The sequence below is a fragment of the Poecile atricapillus genome, chromosome 16, assembly GCF_030490865.1.
Source record: "Poecile atricapillus isolate bPoeAtr1 chromosome 16, bPoeAtr1.hap1, whole genome shotgun sequence".
NCBI lineage: Eukaryota > Metazoa > Chordata > Aves > Passeriformes > Paridae > Poecile > Poecile atricapillus.
This window is the reverse complement of record NC_081264.1, coordinates 515,902-532,039: the sequence shown is the minus strand read 5'-3', so window position 1 is coordinate 532,039 and position 16,138 is coordinate 515,902. Positions and strand designations below refer to the sequence as shown.

The following is a 16,138-nucleotide window of genomic DNA, read 5'->3' as shown; positions in this document are numbered from 1 at the left end:
TCCAGTGTGTGTGAGCCAGCAGCAGGAACCAGCACAATTCACTTTCCTGCAGCAGGAACCAGCACAATTCACTCTCCTGCAGCAGGAACCAGCACAATTCACTTTCCTGCAGCAGGAACCAGCACAATTCACTTTCCTGCAGCAGGAACCAGCACAATTCACTTTCCTGCAGCAGGAACCAGCACAATTCACTCTCCTGCAGCAGGAACCAGCACAATTCACTTTCCTGCAGCAGGAACCAGCACAATTCACTCTCCTGCAGCAGGAACCAGCACAATTCACTCTCCAGCTGCAGGAACCAGCACAATTCACTCTCCTGCAGCAGGAACCAGCACAATTCACTTTCCTGCAGCAGGAACCAGCACAATTCACTCTCCTGCAGCAGGAACCAGCACAATTCACTCTCCTGCAGCAGGAGCAGCACAATTCACTTTCCTGCAGCAGGAACCAGCACAATTCACTCTCCTGCAGCAGGAACCAGCACAATTCACTCTCCTGCAGCAGGAACCAGCACAATTCACTTTCCTGCAGCAGGAACCAGCACAATTCACTTTCCTGCAGCAGGAACCAGCACAATTCACTTTCCTGCAGCAGGAACCAGCACAATTCACTCTCCTGCAGCAGGAACCAGCACAATTCACTTTCCTGCAGCAGGAACCAGCACAATTCACTCTCCTGCAGCAGGAACCAGCACAATTCACTTTTCTGCAGCAGGAACCAGCACAATTCACTTTTCTGCAGCAGGAACCAGCACAATTCACTTTTCTGCAGCAGGAACCAGCACAATTCACTTTCCTGCAGCAGGAGCAGCTCCCTGAGCCTCCCCTGGAGCCTGCCCTGAGCCCAGGCAGGACGGGAGAGGAGGATCTGCAGAGGTTCCAGACTCACCTTCCTGCAGGGAGCCCAGCAGCTCCTCCAGCACTAAATCCTCTCTCATCCCTTCCCCTGCCAGCATGAAACTGCTGGATTTGGCTTTTCTGGTTGTTAATTCATCAGGAAATGACTGAGCATGTTTGGTGTGCATTGTACAGAAACCTCCACATCTCCTGGTGCTTTCCTCGGTGGAGAGGAGCTCTGGTGTGGGCAGCTCTGCCACTTTTGATTCCCAGCTCTGCCACTTTTGATTCCCAGCTCTGCCACTTTTGATTCCCAGCTCTGCCACTTTTGATTCCCAGCTCTGCCACTGACTCACTGCAGAAATCTGGTGAAATTTGTGCCCTTCTGAACAAAACGGGGATAATAACCATTCTTACCTAGGAGATGTGCACAGAGACTTTGTTAATTAATGTCTGTAAGGACTGGAATCTGGAGATGAAAGGCAAAGTGCATCACGTGAATCCGTGAAACATAAAATAATGCACGTATGGAATAATGCATTTACCACTTCTTTAGTGCATTTAACACTTCTTAACCATTAATCCTGTGTTTGTAAGGGGCAAACTGCTGCCACTGCATTGGAAACAGACCTGCAGAGAGAGAGCCAGAGGCCAATAAAGCTGTGAACTCTCTGCCTGCAGACCTTCCTTCACCTCAGGAAGGAATGAGTTTAACAGTGCCAGTGTCTGCCACACTGCCTGGACACAAACCTGCAGGGCCTGCACAAAACAGCCCCATGGAAAGGAAACAAATGAGCCTGGTCTGTGTGTGCTGGATCATCTGCAAACTGATCCCAGGGGCTCCCACAGAGCTGCTCTGCTCCCCTCCTGCAGCTGGAGAACAGCAGCCAGGAACAAACACAAACCTGAAATAACACAAAGTGATGGCAGAATGTGCATCAGCAGCAGGGGGAGCTTACCCCAAACACAGCCATTTATTAGTGTGGCTTTCTGTTCTATCTTTGTGGAGAAAACCTGAGTGTGATCCCAACATTCTACCCTTGTATGAATGTAGAAGCCCTTGTATGAGGGGCTCAGAGGGATTCTGGAAACAGTACAAGTAATAACACCATGAATTTGGCCCCATGGGAATCACAATTCAAAATAAAATTCTGCTTTTCCCAAGAACACCTTTGGGAAAAACCTACAAAAGAATAGCAGAACTATTCACAAATATCATGGCAGTGAGAGATTGGGAGAAACCTTGGGCTCCCAGAGCAGATGCAGCTTTTACTTAGGAGCTCTGCATTGGAAAATATTCACACACCTACACTGAGAGAAGTACCAGAGGCACCACGGAAAGACTGCAAAAGTAAAAGGTTTTTTTTTACATAAATAACATTCCTGCAGCACTTGGAGAAAGGGTTCATTGAGAATTACTGACTTCAGACAGAGAACAAGGCCAGGGAGCACTCAGACAAGGTAAAAACTGAAGCTGGGTTAGAGCTCAGCCAGACAGATGCTGTGGAAAGGTTTCACTGAAGATGAAGCTTTTGGCATTTCTGAACATTCCCATCACCTTGGCAATCTCTGGGTGTTTGAATTGGAGCACCAAGTCTGTGCCTGAGTCAGAATTAGTGATGAAATCAGACCTACCTTGTCATTTTGTCACTATTAGACAGGAAAGAAAAAGCTCTTTTAGTGTTTCATAAGATAAGCTCCCCAAATTCCTGGTTTATTCATACAGCCCTTTCTTCTGGTTTGTTCCAGTTCCAACCCATCCTCCCTGAACACAAATCCTACACTGACACAAAAAGCCAGAGCTTTGAGATGTGTTTCAAATATTCCACACTCTTTGTAAATGGTTTTAATTATTGCTGATGGAAATAATGGGGTTTGTTTCTCACTCGTCTCTCCTGCCCTTCCAAATGTTCCTGGTAATGTGAAGAGATGTGAGACACAGAGTGGATATTGTGATATTTCCCCTGAAGTATTTACCTGCTGGTTTTATTATTTATGTAATTGTGGTCTGTTATCAATCCAATAATGATGGGTAGTGACAGCTGAACATTCCTGTGGGACTGCATCCCTGAAGCAGGTTTGATGGAAGGATAAAAATCCAGATGCATTTGTTCCCATGCACAGGAGGAGATTTACCATGTATCTGAATAACTTACACTGCACCAGCCCATGATGAAAGAAACCCATTTCAGCCCTGAAGTTATTCCAGTAAATTAGAAATTCTGATAATAGGGATGCCATGGACCTTTAAAAGCACTGAGCTCACAGGCATACGTTTTTCTGCCTAGCTAATGCCAGCAATTATACTTGTAATGAATGTAGCAGAGAACAGAAAACAAATAGTGCTGCATGCCTCAAATCTGCATTTTCCTATCAGCCATGACTGCTATGAAAATTCTGTGCTCCTGGCAACTCTCACACACCACAAACAAAGTCTCATTTTCAGCCTGGAGGCAGATGTGGTGTCAAGGACAGACCCTTTCTGCTGACCTGGGAGCTGTGCTTTGGAGGGGGAGGAGTCCACAAATGCCAAGCCTGTGAAAATCTAAATTGTCATCTACTACTGAGGACAAAGCCAGCAGCACAGACAAGGAATTAGTAAAACTAATTAGTAAAACTCACCAGTGTTTAACAGAGCTCTTCTGAGCTCACGTTTACCAAATGATCTGGAGATGCAAGTCCAGACAGACAACAGTGGAATCCCTTTACCCACATGGGAAACAAATGGGTGCTACCTTTTAATTCATTGTTTTTTCCACTCCACCTCCTCACTGGGTGTTTCTTTAAGCCTCTCCATTTCTTCCCTCCTTACCCCAAAGCCTGGGAAATCCTCCAGGGCCTGACCTGAGCACCAGAGGAAGCACAAGAGCTGAAATGGGCAAACCAGGCTGCAGAAACCCCAAAGAGAACAGCAGTGGATACTCTGCTCCAGACACCTCTCCTGCTGTAAAAAACCTTCTTTCAAACAATAATTTCCAACTCACTACAGCCAGTTCCATCCACACATTACAGGGCACAGCCCAGCTGCATTAGGGAACATTTCCTGTTAGCTACAGCAAATGAGAGTGAGGAAACATCCTTCTCAACAGCAGCATGGGCCCTTCAATGCTATTGAATAAAGTGATAGTAAAAAATCAACAAGGTGGTTTGATTAAATGTCCCGGTAGTTTTTTATGTAGCAGAGTAAATGTTGGTTACACAAAGCACAATGGGGCAAGAGAGGGGGAAGGCAGCACCTCTGAAAGGGCTAAAATACAGGGCAGGGAGGAAGGAGAAGGCTTTTCCTTTGTGCTCCTCAGTGCCTGTGCCGTGTCCAGCTGGATTTCTGTCCGGGGAGGGCTCTGGGGGCTGCTCTGAGCTGGAGCCCAGCGCTGTTCTGGAGCTGGAACACCTCCAGGGCTGCTGTGCCACTGAAACCTGCCTGTTCCCTCCTGTACAGGGCACAGGAACTGCTCTTGCAGCTGCTCCTGCTCTCTGCTCACAGCAATTCTCCCAAAAGCAGCCAGTGGAGGCACCTGAGCCCCACGGTGCCACAGCCTGGGCTCAGCAGCTCAGTCACTGCCCGGCTCCTGAGCTCCCACCACCATGGACAGCTCATCCTCCTCTCCTCTGCTGTCTCCAAACTGTTCTGGCTTATTTTAACACAAGCAAAGATTGTGTATTGACAAAACTTTCATCATTATGTTATAAAAATATCGGCAGCTTGAAGCTTTATACACTTCCTTGTTTCCTTGTAGCAGTATTTGCAGAAATTCAAGAGACATTTTTCCAAAGGGAAGTTGGGCTGCAGGCTGAGCACAAGGTTCAGGGTTTATGACAATCAGTAACTATCAACATCCAAGGTGGCAAACCTCTCGTCTGGGATGATGGCTGGGCTCAATGTCCAGAGTGGCTGCTGTACCCTGGCTGGGTGTGAAATGTCCCTTTTGGAGCTCTGAGCAAAGCTGAGAGCTCCCAGCCCTGCAGGAGCTGCACTGGCTGGAGGCAGCAGAGCTGAGCCATGGTGTCACCCCAGGAGCAGCCCCTGCTCCCACCTGCCCTGCTCCCACCTGCCCTGCTCCCACCTGCCCTGTTCCCATCTGCCCTGCTCCCACCTGCCCTGCTCCCACCTGCCCTGCTCCCACCTGCCCTGGTCCCACCTGTCCTGCTCCCACCTGCCCTGTTCCCACCTGCCCTGTTCCCACCTGCCCTGCTCCCACCTGCCCTGGTCCCACCTGCCCTGCTCCCACCTGCCCTGCTCCCACCTGCCCTGTTCCCACCTGTCCTGCTCCCATCTGCCCTGCTCCCACCTGCCCTGTTCCCACCTGCCCTACTCCCACCTGCCCTGGTCCCACCTGTCCTGCTCCCACCTTCCCTGCTCCCACCTGCCCTGGTCCCACCTGCCCTGGTCCCACCTGCCCTGCTCCCATCTGCCCTGGTCCCACCTGTCCTGCTCCCACCTGCCCTGCTCCCATCTGCCCTGGTCCCACCTGCCCTGCTCCCACCTGCCCTGCTCCCATCTGCCCCTGCTCCCATCTGCCCTGCTCCCATCTGCCCTGCTCCCACCTGCCCTGCTCCCATCTGCCCTGCTCCCACCTGCCCTGGTCCCACCTGCCCTGCTCCCATCTGCCCTGCTCCCACCTGCCCTGCTCCCACCTGCCCTGGTCCCACCTGCCCTGCTCCCACCTGCCCTGCTCCCACCTGCCCTGCTCCCACCTGCCCTGCTCCCATCTGCCCTGCTCCCACCTGCCCTGCTCCCACCTGCCCTGCTCCCATCTGCCCTGCTCCCATCTGCCCTGCTCCCACCTGTCCTGCTCCCACCTGCCCTGCTCCCACCTGCCCTGCTCCCATCTGCCCTGGTGCCACCTGCCCTGCTCCCACCTGCCCTGCTCCCACCTGCCCTGCTCCCACCTGCCCTGTTCCCACCTGCCCTGCTCCCACCTGCCCTGCTCCCACCTGCCCTGCTCCCACCTGCCCTGCTCCCACCTGCCCTGCTCCCATCTGCCCTGCTCCCACCTGCCCTGCTCCCATCTGCCCTGCTCCCACCTGCCCTGGTCCCACCTGTCCTGCTCCCACCTGCCCTGGTCCCACCTGCCCTGCTCCCACCTGCCCTGTTCCCACCTGCCCTGCTCCCACCTGCCCTGCTCCCACCTGCCCTGCTCCCACCTGCCCTGCTCCCATCTGCCCTGCTCCCACCTGCCCTGGTCCCACCTGTCCTGCTCCCATCTGCCCTGTTCCCACCTGCCCTGCTCCCACCTGCTCTGCTCCCACCTGCCCTGGTCCCATCTGTCCTGCTCCCACCTGTCCTGCTCCCACCTGCCCTGCTCCCACCTGCCCTGGTCCCTGTGCTCACACAGCCTCTGCACAGAGCTCACAAAACCCTCGCTGGCACTTCTGTCCTGCTCCAGCCTCAGCAACAGCCCCAGGGACAGGGACAGGGACAGGGACAGGGACAGGGACAGGGACAGGGGAGGATCCCCCTGGCAGGGCAAGGAACGAGCTCCTGCTGCTGCTGCTGCTGCTGCTGCTGCTGCTGCTGCTGCTGCTGCTGCTGCTGCAGGTTCTCAAGAGGTTCCTTCCCTCCCTCCTGCTGTCCCTGCTGTCCCTGGTGTCCCTGGTGTCCCTGGTGTCCCTGGTGACATCTCTGCCGTGCCTGTGTCACTGTCAGCACAGCAGCTGATCCTCCTCAGCCTCACCATCCCTGCCCTCACCATCAGAGCAGCCACGAGCTGCAGCTTTCCTCAGAAACACAAAAACACCGGCTGTACCCACCTGCCCTACAAAAACCCCCAGAAAACTGCAGAAAACTGCAGAAAATTGCAGAAAACTCCAGAAAACTGCAGAAAACTGCTTTACAGCTCCTCTGTTCCCATTCCAGCTCATCCAGGAGCCACCAACCATGGTGACACAGCAGCCTGAACTGTACTTAATCTCCAAATAAACCAGAGTTACTGAAGTCACAGGCAGTGTGTGGTGAATACATTTACACACAAGATTTAAGGCTGTTGGAAGGAGACCCTTCCAGAGGGACATTTACAGTTCCAGGATACCCAACAGGCAGCCCTTGCCATGCACAAACTGACTGCAGCCACCCTGATTTATCAGAGCAGGAATTTTTTAAAAGATTAATACATTTGCAGACTCATTACTATGAGTAGCACATGGGCAGTTAATTTAAAATGAAACAATAAAAAAATCTGGTTTTAGAAGATCAATACTTCCCCCTCCCCCTTTCTTATACAACGTTTAATTAAGAGAAGCAATACAATGGATAAATGTTAGAGCAGGTTCTGCCAACAATACCCATGGATTTCCACTGACCCTGCTGAATGATCTTGGGCAAATAAACCTGAAGCACATTGAAAATTTCTGACCTGCAAAATGGACAGAATGATATCAAAGCACCATTCTTAAGCACTCAGTAAAGAGTTTTAAAGCAGACTAAGAGCTTCTCTAGACAAAACACAGGTTCACACAATTAGATTTCAGTATGAGATTATAAACTTGTAAGTCTGATATCCTTTAAAAAAAAAACCCAACACACAAAATTTCATCCAGCTCTTCCTCATTTCTAATTGCAGCTTCCACTGCAAGGCCACAGCAGCTCCTTGCCCCTGAGCCCTCCCTGCAGATGAAGAGAGGCAGAAGATCCCCTGTGATTATCAGAGGACACAGCCAGAGCCACAGACAGCACTCAGCCTCCAAGGCCATGCCCTGGCCACAAAACCAAAATGAGATTATTTCCTTCAGGGCCAGGCTGCTCCATCCATGGAGTGCTTGAGCTGCACTGGACAGTGCATAAATATGTGTAGAGATGTGTAAAGATGTGTAAAGATGTTTAAAGGTGTATGAAGATGTACCAAGGTGCTTTAGGCACCAGGAGTGTGGAGCTGTGTGTGAAGCAGGACCAAGGGATGGCTCTTGGGAGGGAGAAGAGCTCTGACTGTGAGTGGACACCTCGCTGCCATTTACAAAACTGCTCCTTTAGCAAACCAGAACCCAATGAATTACCAAGCATTAAAAATTGATGGTCCCTACACAGCACTTTTTAAAGCTGTCTGGATTCCTGTTTTCATTTCACATAAAGCAGCAGAGCCCAGCTGAGATCTGTGGGAGGAGAAGGGGGGGATGAACCGAGAGGCTCTCTGTGTTTGTTCTGTGCTCAGGCCACTTCAAAACTGGCGTGAGCAAAGCTCTCAGAAAGGCAGAAGAGCTCCTGGCATCCTGCATTTAATTTCTGTTTGATCATTACCTGGCATGCCAGAGTGTTTAAATGCGAGCCCTGCAGGGGAGGCAGACAGAGCCATGCAAAGCATCTCGCCAAGGAAGACAATTGACCTGACAACCGAGGGCACAAATCTTGTGCCAGAACAAACCATCCACAAGATTTCTACAGTCATCCTACATAAAAAACCTGATCAGACTGCTGGCTTCAGACAGAGCCTTATGTCAGGCCCAGTATGACACAAGCACATTTTCCCCAACTACTTAAAGGTTATGTAATAGAGATCTGCAGAGCATTAGCAGCCACATGACACGTCCCACTAAGATTTCAAACTGCCACCTACAAAATTTAATTAGCAAGCAGTAAACAAGGGAGAAGGGAAGAAACACACTCCTGGAGCTGGCAGGGAATATTCCTGAGGTTCTGAAGGATGTGCAGGATTGGGGGCAGGGAGGTGGGGGGAACAGAAAGTCAGATTTAGCAGGAGGTGAAGCTGTGAGTGTCACAGAGCAGGGAAATGCAGTGAACAGGGGAATTCAGCCCTGTAGTGCTGCTTCCAGTGATAACTGTGAGCTTCATCCCCGAACTGTGAGCACCCCCAGCCACCTCCAGTGAGTGCCCAGCCCCAGCACAGTGCCCAGTGATAACTGTGAGCTTCATCCCTGAACTGTGAGCACCCCCAGCCATGCCCAGGGAGTGCCCAGCCCCAGCACAGTACCAGGGGCTCTGTGCTGTGCTGTGCTGTGCTGTGCTGTGCTGTGCTGTGCTGTGCTGTGCTGTGCTTCCAGTGATAACTGTGAGCTTCATCCCTGAACTGTGAGCATCCCCAGCCACCTCCAGGGAGTGCCCAGCCCCATCACACTGCCAGGGGCTCTGTGCTGTGCTGTGCTGTGCTGTGCTGTGCTGTGCTGTGCTGTGTTTCCAGTGATAATTATGAGCTTCATCCCTGAATTGTGAGCACCCCCAGCCATGCCCAGTGAGTTCCCAGCCCCATCACGCTGCCAGGGGCTCTGTGCTGTGCTGTGCTGTGTTTCCAGTGATAACTGTGAGCTTCATCCCCAAATTGTGAGCATCCCCAGCCATGCCCAGGGAGTTCCCAGCCCCATCACGCTGCCAGGGGCTCTGTGCTGTGCTCCTGGGACTGGCACAGGTCTGTGAGAGCTTTTGCTGATCAATAGCAGAGAGCAGTGACACTGAGAGGTTCTCGCTGCAGATTCTCTTCCCACACCACTGAACAGGAACCCTGCCATTCCACACCAGACTAACAAAGAACATCTTTTCAGCTCCATGAGAAGGAGGTACAGAAATATTCAGCAGGAGCTGAAAAGGTAAAAGTCCCAGAATAAATTCCCTATTCTGGAGGAATTTAGCCTGGATTTAGGATTTTTCTAAGCCAACCCTAAACAAGTTAACCTGGCTCAAGAAAGGCTTCTTTTCCTTTCAAAGGTGGCACGAGGGGGCATCACTGTAAATTTTTCCATCACCCATCCAGTGTAAAAACTTGATAAGGCTGTCTATAAAAATGATTTATGCTCCTCAGTGATAGAAAATAAATCAGTCTAGTTCCAGGGGAGGTGGAGCCTGAAAGGAAAAGGGTGCCTTGATGGCTGCCCACCAGCTCACCGTGATCACATCAAGCCTTGAGGAAGAGGAGCTGGCTCTGGGATGATCTTTAAGGCAGAAATGGAAGAGGGTTTGAAATTGTCACGGGATGAGAGCAGGGAAGAGGATTTGTGCCTTGCTGTTACATTCTCAGTGCTTTCCTTTTGCCTGGTCACACATCACCCTGCACTGCTGCTGATCAGCAAACACTGGCCACAGCAACACCTTCTGCTCTAGAAATCGAGCCTGCTTGTAGCAGAAGACAGAAAACTTGATGACAATGATATATTTAAAAAAAAAAAAAAAGCAGAAATCAAACCCCCAGTCCCATTCCCTCTGTCCTGACACCTGCACTGTAAATGTTTCTGCCACCAGCAGGGGAACGAGGCTCTTCACTCCACCCTGGACATACCCACGAGCACAACAGAGCATTTAGCTAATCAAATGTTATTCCAGAAACCTCAGAACAAATTCAAATTCCTCTGGCACTCAGCAATATCCTTCTACAGATCAACAGCACACAATGCAGGCTGTCAGTGATTTATCAGTAGCATCTAGAAGCCTCTGTTGGGATTCAGCATCCTGATGGAGAAAACAGTATTTGGTCTGAAAATCTCATTTCCTAAGCAGATAAAATAAATAGAATGTAGTGGAAAGAGTTCATTATTATTCCCATTTACAGAAGGAGAACAGAGCCCAAGAGACACGGAATGCTTTGCTCAGGGCCATTCACAGAATGTGTGGCAGGGCTGGGAGCCCACTCTGGTTTCCTGACCAGCAGCAGTGTGACACGAGCCTTCAGGGCACTGGGGTTTGCTCCCCAAAACCCCGGGCACAGGTGGATTCCAGGCACCACCTCCAGGGTGAGGGTGCAGGATGGACACGGCTCCACACGGCTCTGAGCAGGTTCCAGTGAGCAGAGGAGCCACAGGGACCATCCAGGGCAGCCCCAGGAGCCTGAGCTCTCCCCAGGGCCAGCACTGCCCTTCCCTGAGCAGAGCAGCCTGGCAAGAGCCCCCTGCCCACCCCTGAGCTCACCCTGCCTCCCTGGCACGATGCTTGGAGGAATCTGCCTTTTCCCAGCGCTGTGGCTACACTCCAGGTCTATTGTCATTCACCATACTGGGATTTATTTCTCAATTCTAGCAGCAAATGGTGCTCTAACAGGAGAAATGCCACTGTCAGCAGCACTCTGAGGCAATTCTCATCTGTGGTGGCCAGGCACCTCACACACAGCACCGACACTCACAGAGGTAAGCACCAGTGGCACCCGGCGTTTTCCAGAAAGTCTGAACCAGATTCCAGCTCCTTGGTGCTGTGCACAGAGAGACTTTCCAAAGAGAAATTGTTATTTCTACAGCTTGACATTCCACCAGAACAGGATATACAGGCTATGAAAGGGGGAAACAAAGGATTTACACAAAATTCCAGTTTAGTCAGAACCTTTTGCTGAATAATAACCCAAAAATAAGTCCCAGGAAAAGAGTCGTGACTAACAGATTTTTCAGCTCCTGTGACATATTTCATAGCAGTGAACGGGGCCTGAAACACTCTCAGTGAAATGACAAACAGCCTTGACTGTCAAACCGTGCTTCATTCAGCATAAATATTGAAAGGACAGGACGTGATGCATGACCAACCAGTTTCTCATTACAGCGTGATGTTGGATGTTTAATTTTGACCTGTGGAGGGGATTGACACACGGAGAGGAACCCCCTAATAGCCGAGGATATTAATTACCCGGTGATCACAGGCCTCTCGTTTCTCCTGCAGCAATCCAGACAGGTTCAGGGGTTTGCAGCTCTGTTGTGCTGGCTGATGAATGCAATGCTCAGTGTCACACAGCTCTGCACAGAGCTCACACACACACAGGGCTGTGTGCTCATCTAACACCCACCCAAATGTGCAGATGCACAGCTACACACACAGCTTCTACAGGTGTGGGGTTGACCTGTGGAGAGATGCTTCCGATTTCCGAGCTGGCAATCACTGAAGCAGCATTTAGCAGCATTTAGCAGCATTTAGCAGCTCTTCAGACCATTTGCATGCAGGAATCTGTGGCACTGCACTGCCCCATGTTCTGTTCCATCTCACTTTTCCTACCCCTAAAACCCACCTGCTGTTTTAGAGCTCTAAGTTGGTTTGAATTGTAGAAATTTCAGCGCTCTGCCTTTCTCAAGAAGGTGCTCCAGGTAGGGACAGATCCATCAGGCTGGATGTGATAGCTGATGCAGCCGTGCTGGGTTCCAGCGGGCTGGAGCTCACTCAGGTCTGCAAGCAGGGAAAGCCAGGGCTGCTCTCCAGCCTGCAGACACCATGAGCACTTCCCTGTTTCTTTACTGTCCGTCTTTTCCCTGCTGAAAACAAAACAGCCTGCACAAGGCCACTGACCAGGACCATCAGATCAAAAGGGAACAACAAAGAGGCGCCTAAATAAGACCCAACCTCCTTTAAGGTACTACAAGTAGCACATATGTATTTCAAAGGCTGTCTACAGCGGTGAGTCCTGGCTGACATCTGTAATATCTGATCTGAATTACCTTCTTCAGTTGTCAGCTGGGCAGACTTGAAAGCCCTCCTCTAATAAAAATGTGACACCTCCTGATCAAAAACACCAAAATACAAAGCGACTACAGCAACTTTCATATCAGTGCCATGTACTGCTAATTTCTATTATATTGACTTTATGGGGATGCTGTAACTTCCCCTCTGCTGCTTGGTCTGTGTTTCAGTATTTCTTGCTCTTTTCTTAAGGCAGCTCTCCTGTCTTGCCAAGCAATAGTCCTTATTTTTATTTGGATGATAACAATCATGGTATTCTTCCCCTGTCACAGAATACTTGATGCAGTTCTTAATGTTACAACCAATGGCTTTGAATTTAGCTTATTTCTGCAAAATATATCCAATCCCTTAAGAAGCAGACTCTCTATTTGCCAGCTGCAGTGTCAAGACTCACTAATGAGTTATTCTGCTGAGTTATTTTATATTTCAGCCCTGCATCACTACCTGCCGTGGTCAAGACAGCCCAGGCAGTATTTTACCTCTAAAATAGCAGGCAGCAGCAGCAGCAGTTTGGAACAGAAAAGCCGAAGCTTTCCTGTGCACTGAGATTCTCCTGTCACAACTGCACTAAGCCCATGTACAGCTGTAATGTCGACCATCACATCACTCCGGGAAAGACACACCCCCTGCCCAGCGCCACAAAAACACCGCTTCTGGGGAGAGCTTCATGAAAGCCCTGCAGAATCCCCCGGAACACCGAGCACAGCTCACCAGTGCACGCTAATTCACTGCTGTTTATGGGAATATGCAATAATCAAAGATTGTTATTCTGTTCTGCGTGCTCGCCTGCAGAACAGCCATGCCCCGGTCCTGCTGCCCGTACAGACGCGGATCTGGCTGGATGTGCCGGCAGATCCGGCCGTTCTGTGGAAAAAGGATGAGCCATTTCCCGGCCATCGCTCTCGCTCAGCATCAGATGCCAGCCGAGCGGCACGTATTAGCCCAGCCGGTGGCTCTGAGCAGCAGCGGCAGTGATGACTTTGCCATGACACGACAATCCGCATTTGCAAAGCAAACACATTCTGTGCGGATGCACCACGCTCGGGGCTGGGGCAGCACCGGCAGCACCAACTTTGCCCGCAGACACCGACACAGACAGAAACACAGCCATCAAACCTGCCAAAATGGCTTTTATCTCATTGGAAACCCTCGAAGTGCCTGGGAAATGACATCAGATTAAACATCAGTCGGAGGGAGGATGGAATAATCTAGCAAGAGTTTAATCCCTTTACCTAGCGCTTGTGCACGATGCACATTTTACCATTCCGAGCGGCACCCAGAAGGGAAGATTCACTGAAGGGCACGGCCAGATTGCTGCAGAATAATAAAGTTTGCCTGTCTGCGATAGGAGTTACCGATGCCAGAAGGGATTCTCCCCCCGCACACGCATCCCCATCCCCGCCGGGCCCGCAGAGCCGCGCTGCTCAGGGGGAGAGAGCGAGACATCCCCGGGTACCTGTGCGGGCTCAGGGGGAGAGAGCGAGACATCCCCGGGTACCTGTGCGGGCTCAGGGAGAGAGAGCGAGACATCCCCGGGTACCTGTGCGGGCTCTGGGGGAGAGAGCGAGACATCCCCGGGTACCTGTGCGGGCTCAGGGGGAGAAAGCGAGACATCCCCGGGTACCTGTGCGGGCTCAGGGGGAGAGAGCGAGACATCCCCGCGTACCTGTGCGGGCTCAGGGGCTGCCCGGGGCGGCGGGGCTCATCCTGGCCCGGAGCGGGGCCGGCGGCGCTCGGGGCCGGCAGCAGCAGCAGCAGCTCCGGTGTCAGGGCCAGCAGCAGCAGCAGCTCCGGTGTCGGGGCCGGCGGCAGCTCCGGTATCAGGGCCAGCAGCAGCGGCAGCTCCGGTGTCAGGGCCGGCAGCAGCTCCGGGGCCGGCAGCAGCTCCGGTGTCAGGGCAGGCAGCAGCGGCAGTAGCTCCGGGGCCGGCAGCAGCAGCAGCAGCAGCAGCTCCGGTATCAGGGCCGGCAGCAGCGGCAGTAGCTCCGGGGCCGGCAGTAGCTCCGGGGCCGGCAGCAGCAGCAGCAGCAGCAGCTCCGGTATCAGGGCCGGCAGCAGCTCCGGTGTCAGGGCCGGCAGCAGCTCCGGTATCAGGGCCAGCAGCAGCAGCTCCGGGGCCGGCGGCGCTCGGGGCCGGCGCTTGACGGGCGCTTGGCGGGCGGGCAGAGCCGAGCGAGCATCATCACACGGCGATCGAGCCTATGAGGCAGCAGCGCTCCCGCAGCCGCCCCAAGATGGCTTTCCCCGCTCCCGTGCCCGCCTCACATGGCCCCGGGAGCAGCGGGAGCCGCCGGAGGGACCGCGGGGAGCCGGGATGGGAACAACCGGGATGGGAACAGCCGGGATGGGAATAACCGGGATGGGAATAACCGGGATGGGAAAAACCGGGATGGGAACAGCCGGGATGGGAACAACCGGGATGGGAAAAACCGGGATGGGCTGGGAACAAACGGGATGGGAACAACCGGGCCGGGATGGGAATAACCGGGCCGGGATGGGAATAACCGGGATGGGAACAACCGGACCGGGCTAGGCAGAAACAACCGGGCCGGGCTGGGATGGGCAGAGCTGGGGCGGGCACAACCTCTGGTGCGGACACAGCCGGGCCGGACAGAACCGGGCCGGACAGAACCGGGCCGGACAGAACCGAGCCGGACAGAGCCGGACACAGCCGGGCCGGATAGAACCGGGCTGGACAGAACCGGGCCGGATAGAACAGGGCCGGACAGAACCGGACACAGCCGGGCCGGATAGAACCGGGCTGGACAGAACCGGGCCGGACAGAACCGGGCCGGACAGAACCGGGCCGGACAGAACCGGGCAGAGCTGGAGCGGGCACAACCTCTGGTGCGGACACAGCCGGGCCGGGAAGAGCTGAGGCGGGCACAGCCGGGCTGGGCTGGGCAGAGCCGGGCACACCGGACACAGCCGGGCTGGACAGAACCAGAACCGGGCAGAGCCGGACACAGCCGGCCAGAACCGGACACAGCCGGCCAGAACCGGACACAGCCGGGCTGGACAGAACCAGAACCGGGCAGAGCGGAACACACCGGACACAGCCGGGCACAGCCGGGCTGGACAGAACCGGGCAGAGCCGGGCCGGACAGAACCGGACACAGCCAGACAGAGCCGGTCACAGCCGGCCAGAACCGGACACAGCCGGCCAGAACCGGCCACACCGGACCCAGCCGGGCTGGACAGAACCGGGCAGAGCCGAACACACCGGACATAGCTGGGCACAGCCGGGCTGGACAGAACGGGGCAGAGCCGGGCCGGACAGAACCGGGCCGGACCGAGCCGGACACAGCCAGACAGAGCCGGACACAGCGGCCACAGCCGGGCACAGCCGGACAGAACCGGGCCGGGCACACCGGGCACGCCGGGCACACCGGGCAGAGGCGCTGGCGCTGCGGGCGCTGCCAGCTCGGGGTCCGTGCCGGGCTGAGCCGCGGGGCTGGCACGGAGCTGTCCCCTGCCCGGGGCCGCAGGGTCCCGCAGGGTCCCCAGGGTCCCGCAGGGTCCCCAGTGTCCCGCAGGGTCCCCGCAGGGTCCCCAGTGTCCCGCAGGGTCCCCAGTGTCCCCCAGGATCCCCAGTGTCCCGCAGGGTCCCCAGGGCTGCTCCGCCGCCCGATGGCAGGAATGGATGCAGAAGGGAATTAACGCGGATAACCTGGAGCATCGCGGCCGCTCTGCCGCGCCTCTTCCCGAGCCAACGGGGGCAGAACTGCTGAGCTGCATCTCCCCAGAGAGCACAGGGAGACGCTGGAACGGGATACAGGGAAAGGTCTTTAAATAAATCGAATTTTAGAAACCCGGCTTTAGTCGTTCCCTCATTGTTTTTCGCTCCTCGTTTCTCCTGAGCAGAGATGATCCGAGTGACAGAATCTGATCAGTTTGGGAGTGCATTCACTACAACATGACTGAATTCTACAGG

The 16,138-nt window shown here is 53.7% G+C and overlaps 1 protein-coding gene across 2 annotated transcripts in view; it reads right to left on the bottom strand.

The window, feature by feature from the left end:
- The window catches only part of RIMBP2 (RIMS binding protein 2), a 112,922-nt gene extending 98,942 nt beyond the window's left edge, over positions 1-13,980 (bottom strand). The window contains exon 1 of one of the 2 annotated variants that reach the window (XM_058851841.1): positions 13,871-13,980. The gene's annotated coding sequence lies outside the window, so the exon portion shown is untranslated. Of the gene's footprint in view, positions 1-13,660; positions 13,672-13,870 lie in introns of those variants that run through there. The other variant, XM_058851842.1, reaches the window with a different exon arrangement.
- Positions 13,981-16,138: the final 2,158 nt, after the last annotated feature.